The sequence below is a fragment of the Canis lupus genome, chromosome 2, assembly GCF_048164855.1.
Source record: "Canis lupus baileyi chromosome 2, mCanLup2.hap1, whole genome shotgun sequence".
Taxonomy (NCBI): domain Eukaryota; kingdom Metazoa; phylum Chordata; class Mammalia; order Carnivora; family Canidae; genus Canis; species Canis lupus.
In genome coordinates this window covers 8,809,737-8,816,260 of record NC_132839.1, presented here as the reverse complement: position 1 = coordinate 8,816,260, position 6,524 = coordinate 8,809,737, and the positions used below count along the sequence as shown (strand labels likewise).

General features: G+C 34.0%; 1 long non-coding RNA gene across 1 annotated transcript; it reads right to left on the bottom strand.

Annotated features, from left to right (window-relative positions):
• On the bottom strand, positions 1-4,560 carry LOC140609823 (uncharacterized). The gene is made up of 2 exons (XR_012011538.1): positions 4,146-4,560; positions 1-499 (listed from the first exon to the last, which is right to left on the bottom strand). It is a non-coding gene; the product is annotated as an uncharacterized lncRNA (long non-coding RNA).
• Between the last annotated feature and the right edge of the window lie 1,964 nt (positions 4,561-6,524).

Here is a 6,524-nt window from a genome sequence, read left to right as displayed (position 1 = left end):
TTAAGTTGTCACATTGTATTTCTCATGTTCACTTTTCACTTTGCAGAGTTAAAGGGCTCCCATATTTTGGGTCTGACTTTGTCCATAAAAGCCAAAATGGTTGGCAGGTACCTGGGGGGCATTACAGTGTAGTGGAAGTCTTCAGAAGGAGGGTACTTGATAGAGTAAATGAGGTACCCAGCCTTTGATCTTCCTTTTTATGATGGTGCATCCATCAGCTCATTTTGTTAGAACTCCAGTATTTGTTGGCCATGGCTCTTCATGAAGTGCTTCTGGTGAGACTGTTCCCCTCCTCTGAACCAGACTTCCAGCTGCTCCACAGTCAATCTGGCTTGAGCCAACAGAGCTTTAATGGAAATTAAATTTTGGGGCCCAACAAAGGTAGATAGAACATTGTAGTGTATAGAGCCGTAGATTATCTGGTCTCCTGAGAAATCATTAGAGATGTGGGCTGAAGTGTAGGGCAAAGAACTCGTCTGTCTTATACTTTGATGTGTTCCTATTCCAAATATGCAGAAAAACACAGTAGTTAGGAAACATTTTAGTTTGAATGAATGAGTAAAACCTGCTCTATCGTTCCCTGATTTCGATCATTTGTATACTGCCTTCATGATTCCTACTGTTCCCATCAAATATCCGTGCTGCTATTTGCTTAATAGTTTCTTGATTCATTAAAATTGCACTTTAGCTTCATGTTGTTTGAGGTTTGTGAAATTCTGGATTGTAGCTAATGCACATTAAAACAAAAACAATAACTAATAAAAAGAAAGTGTCTTTTTATTGTACTGCCCCAAATCGCTTTGTATACCAGCCAGCAGTGGGGTATGTGTCTCTTACTTGAGAATATACAGTCATACTCTGTGTGCTATTATCATGACATTATTAGACTAGAAATCTATTATGTGTTTTGCTTTGCTTCACTTCCTTTTTGGCTTTGGAATGATTATTAGAGTTTTGCTAATCCCGTGTGCAGAATGATACATGAATTAAATTATCACCATCTGAAGAGGAATCACCCTATTCAAATACAATTGGAACCCTAGCTGCTCTAAATGTTTTTCAATTGCCAGCTCTAAGAAGTCTGTAATTACGGTTTTCCCCTACTTTGACCTTGACCAGCACAGGGACTTTGAGACTCTATCTTGAGAATCCCATTTCTGTTCTCTCAGTCCTAAGTGAGAATTCACTTTATTCCTCTTCCACTAATTATGCTGTCTGCAACTAGGTGAGAGATGACAATGTTATGGCAACATTTATATATTTCAAATAATAGAAAGTTTACTAGACAGGTGTATTTCTATTAGACGAAGAAAGAGGAAAATAAAGCACATACATACACTGAAATATGTCACGAGATACCTTGAAAAAAATTGGCCAAGAATAGATACAAAAGGATAATTGAATAGATCTCAGGGACTACTTTTTTCCTGCTCAAGACTTTCCCTACCTATTAATTAAATGAAGAATGCCTTTGAGTTTTCTAAAGAGGAATGCTGTCTCCTTTTTCACTTATTGAAGTGGAGCCACACTACTTCACTAGGTTACAGAAGAGCTGTGCTTCTCTGAAGACTTAATAATTGCTGAAATACCAACTCTTGATGGGTTTAAATAACATCCTCTTAATTTTGAAGCTTTCAGCCTTAAACCTCAGTTTGAGGTGGTGTTTGACTATACCGTGTCTTGATCTTCACGCAGAAACCTCTATGTGTAATTTCCCCCAAACATGAAATCCCTGTGATTCTTTCAATGAGATGTCTTATCCCTCAGGGGCAGATTTCATCAGTTCTGCTGACAACGGAGTTTTTGATAGCTCAAAACAGAAAATGTGTAACATCTTCATTCCTTTTCAGCATAGAACCAAGAAAAACCAATATATAACCACAGTGCTAAACTCTAAAGAGTGAGAAAAAGCTGAAGTCAATATTTAAACACTCAAAATATTTCTTCCTACCTCCAAGCAAACCTGTGCTTTGCTCATAATAGCCTAAAAAATGGCCATAGGTTAATTTTTGCTTCTTCTAGCCATTCAGAAGGAAGTAATGAATATATTCTTTCAAATGTTTCAGTGGAAATGTTATCATCAGCTGCTATTTGTTACAAGCCAACTTTTTATTTTTATTAGGGTACTTTGGGCATTTTTATTTGTATTTTATTGGGCATTTTTAAGCTTCATCACTGGTTTAGATCTCGTAATTCAAGATCACTTGAATTACCTTAAAATTACTTGTGTTACTTCTGAAAAAAATAATTTGGTGAGAATATTAATGTAAACAAGATATAAGGATTATGAAGAGGTTTCAATCAAAACATTTAGAGACATCGTCAATAATTTCAGAATCACCATTTAAAAAAATTTTCTATGCTCATTTTACTAATTCACTAAAGTAAATAAATTTTCATAGTTTAATCCAGTCTAATGCATGTTTTTGAAAGCAACAAAAAAGGCATTTATTTTAAATGTCTTATGCTTAATGTTTTCTGATGTTTCCTTTACATAGCTTGAGCTATCGACTATGCTGTAGTTTGTCCACTGTCATAAAGAGGTGTGGAAATTGCAGTCTGGCCAATGATGAGGGAATGAGAAATTATGATTAGAATTAATCTGCCAGGTTAATTTAATCACGTTATGATTAGGTTTATATTGGGCAGATAATCAGTGCTAACTTTCCACCCCATCCCTCAACTTCACTGAGCTCTGGGCGGTCTCATGAGATAAGAATAGGATATTGGTACATTTTGTGTAATGAGCGTGTATCTTCACAAGTCAGCACATTCAGAATTTTCATTCTGCTTTTTGCAAAAATAATCAAGAACCAGTCTATGAAAGAGCCATAACTGAGAGAGTTGAGAATTTGACTATCACAGTTAAATTCCTGGTGTGTCAATTTAAAGACCTTTTTGAAAACCTGGTTATGGAATTATTTTTTCCCCCGAAGACCTCAAGGCTATTTTCTAAGCATCGTGATTGTAATTTCATCACATGGTGATTACAGATACCTTTGAGAAGTTAAATGACTACATATATAATTTTTTTTTAAAAAGTGAATTGCTAGCAACTGAGAATATATCTGGGAAGACAAAAAGTAGAAAATGGAGATTTATTTTTCAGTTTACTTTCCAAATGAAGGGCTAGGATACTTATTCAACACTGTGGTAATATGACACTAGAATAAAATAATGTCTAAATGCTGGGATAAGAAAAGGAGGTTAAAAACCATTTAGTATTTAAGTTCTAAGTGAGACTGAGGAAGATAAATTTTTGTAAATTTATATTCCATTAAAATCTTAGAACATATCATTTAAAGATCAACCAATGGTGAAACTGCAAATACATTATTTAGCAAACTTTGATTTGGGATTATTTATACAAAAGATATTAACCAGAATATTTTGTCTATGAAGGTGGTCTAAATCTCAGATTAACTCCAGCTGTTTACAGAAAAAAATATTATTCCTTAATGTCTTCAGATCACAATGTTTTGGGTGATCAATATATTTAAAAAAATTAAATGTAAACTTCTATGTAGGTAAAATTAAGTATAAAGTTAAGGAAGAAAAATTCTACTAAATCAGATGAGAAAATCATTTTGGTGATTAGTAAATTTAATGCTGCAATGGAAACAAAGCAGAATTATAGAAATTCAAAACAAGGGCTATTGCTTTGAAATGAAACTGACCTTCCATGAATTCAGAATGAATTTCAATTATGCTTAGAAGCCTAGCTTGTCAGTTGCATTTTCCTTGCTTTCCAAATGCACAATTTGTTTCAAATATCCAAATTAGGATATGGATGGTAGCTATTCAAATGTGCATATGATGTCTTTCTTAGCATAAATAAAAGGGGCCTAAATACACTGACTATTTAGAATTTTTTTTCCCCCATCCCTCCTTTTTCTGTGTCCATCCTATTTGGTAACACAGCAAGATACAAACAGCTGTTGGATTTTTTGTGACTGGAAACAAATGTGTTGTTAAATTGTCTTCATATATAATAATCAAATAATTTTCCCTTTGCTATCATCCTTTGCTAAGCAACTAATCTGGGACAGCAAGGATTAAAATAGAGGATATTTCATTCAGAACAGCAAAAGAAAAAAATAAAAGGAAAAAAAGGAGAAGGTTAAAAGAACATATAATCAACTCACCTGGGTAAAGCCTTCATAATTCCTCAGCTCTGAAGGAGACATAGATAAAACACAAAGATGTATTTTGAAAAGCAAGAAAAGGAAGTAAGGATTTGAGTACTTCCTCTTGTTCTTCTTGGGATTTATCTGGGTTGTCTAAATCCAAAATCTGATTAGCATACTTAATCTTATGCAGTGTCAGGAATGATCTACCATCCTGTAATCAGTCTATTATTATCTGTCTTAACCATTCCTAAGTCTGTTTGTTTTCAAATATACTGTTAGTTAACAATGATGTACTGTGTGTTTTTGTGGCTTAGGAGTTTGGATAGGGGTACTGTGAAGCAGTGCTATGATGTTCATGCGGTGTACATGGAGTGGAAGAAACCCCCCCAATAAAGGAAAATCTAAATGATCTAGTTTGGCAATTCATTTACCTTTGTGAGATACAGGGGCAGAAACTGTGGTGTACGGTATGGGGTGTTTCGTGTGGCAGAGGCTGTAGATTTTTGGTTGGGAAGATTTAAATTTGAGTCACATTTCCATATCATATGTTGATTTTGAGGGTCATCAGACTTCTCTTAGAAGTGCTCGTTTGTAAAACTGGGATAAATAATATTGGCCCTGATTAAGAATTTTTGAAATCCTATGAAATATGTAAATGAAAAAATTTAGAAGTACAGTTTAGAATCTTTAAATAAATGAGACATTTCTATTAAAGTAGTAGCAGCAAATGATATTGCTCATAATTATTTAGGTGATTTTTATTAATGCCTAATAAAAATTTAAAGATTTTCTGTGGCTTTTTGCAAACACATATATTATGCTATATGTGTAAGAGGCTGGACAAAAGGGAAGTGATCAGAGTTGAAACTGCAGATTGCTATGCTAAGGAAATTGGACTTGATCTTTTGTCCAAATGGGAGTCTTTTTCAAGAATTCAACAAGAGCTCTTTGGTTGCACTGCGAAGAATGAATTGGGAGTGAAACCTGAAGTAAGGAGACCAATTTAAGAACCTGATGTAGATACCAGATGAGTAGCTTGAGTTTGGATGGTGGCAATGGACAGAAAGACAAGAAGTATTAAGATTCAATTAGTATTAAGAAGGAAAGAGAAGAAGATATTGAGACTCAAGAAGTATTAAGAACTAAAAGTGATAGGATTTGGAGATTGTTTGGCTACAGGGTGGGGTAGGGTAAGGAATAAAGTAGAAATAAAAATAATAAAACCCAAAGTTTCATACTGGAAATTGCAGGATAATTAAAACAGGGAAATAGAAGCAGAAATGTTCTTGGGATAAAAGACAATTGTACACATGTAGTGTTTGGGAGGCAATGAGATGTCCAAGGAGGTTATGTCTAATAGATAGTTGGAGATAGAAATCTGATAATTAAGTAGTGAAGGTTTTACAGAAATGTCTAGAGTAACAAGAATATAATAATGCATCATTATTAAGAAAATTCTACAAGATAGCTCTGGTAAGTGGAAAGATGAAAGGATTTGGAGTGAAATACTTGTGTTCAAATTTTGGCTCTCCTCTTTATTCATAATGTGATTTTAAGAAAGTTAACTAACTCCTCTTAGCCAACTGTAAAATGGGGATACTGATATTGACATTCATTTCATAGGGGTTTAAGGATAACATGAAATAACTGTCAACATTTTATATATAAAGTGCTATATAAATATTAATGTTATGAGAATAAGCTAACCAAAGAGTTCCAGCTCCTTAGGAGTTTGTTGTAAATAGGGATCCATATGTAGTTCTGAGCAATATGCTGGGAGAGAAGAGAGAGGCAACAAATAATTTTTACAAAGGTCAGAAATCTGGATTTGAATTAAACTTACAGCTTATTAGTGTTAATTTAGATATATTGAATAAAGGGAATATACATACCCTCCTCATGGTGTAAAATAAAACCATGCATTTTATGTGATTATCATAACAGAACAATGATAAATCATTAAAAAATAGGATTTATCATATAGAATATTATGATTTATCACCATAATAAAATGAAAAATGTTTATTATTCATGAGGATGTTTGAGATGGCTGGGAACCAAAGAAAAAGATCAATATGACAATCCCAGTAATAAGTGTAAAATAAGAGTATTTTTCTGAAATAAACATTATTCGACAACTATATAGCCATGAAAACTTTGAGGCCCACACTGATACGTATTTTCTTTTCATCCTTGACAGTGCCTCCCAGAACACACAAGGGTTCCTCTGGCTTACCACTCATGGCTACATTCCCAGTGAAGACCTCACTACAATGCAGAGCAGATGGTCAGTACCAAGGCAGCCTCTGAGGTTTGAATTTGTGCATGTCATTGGGGCATCTCATTTGGAGTTCCAAATTCTCCAAACTGGTATTAGAATACTCAAGCTTGTTT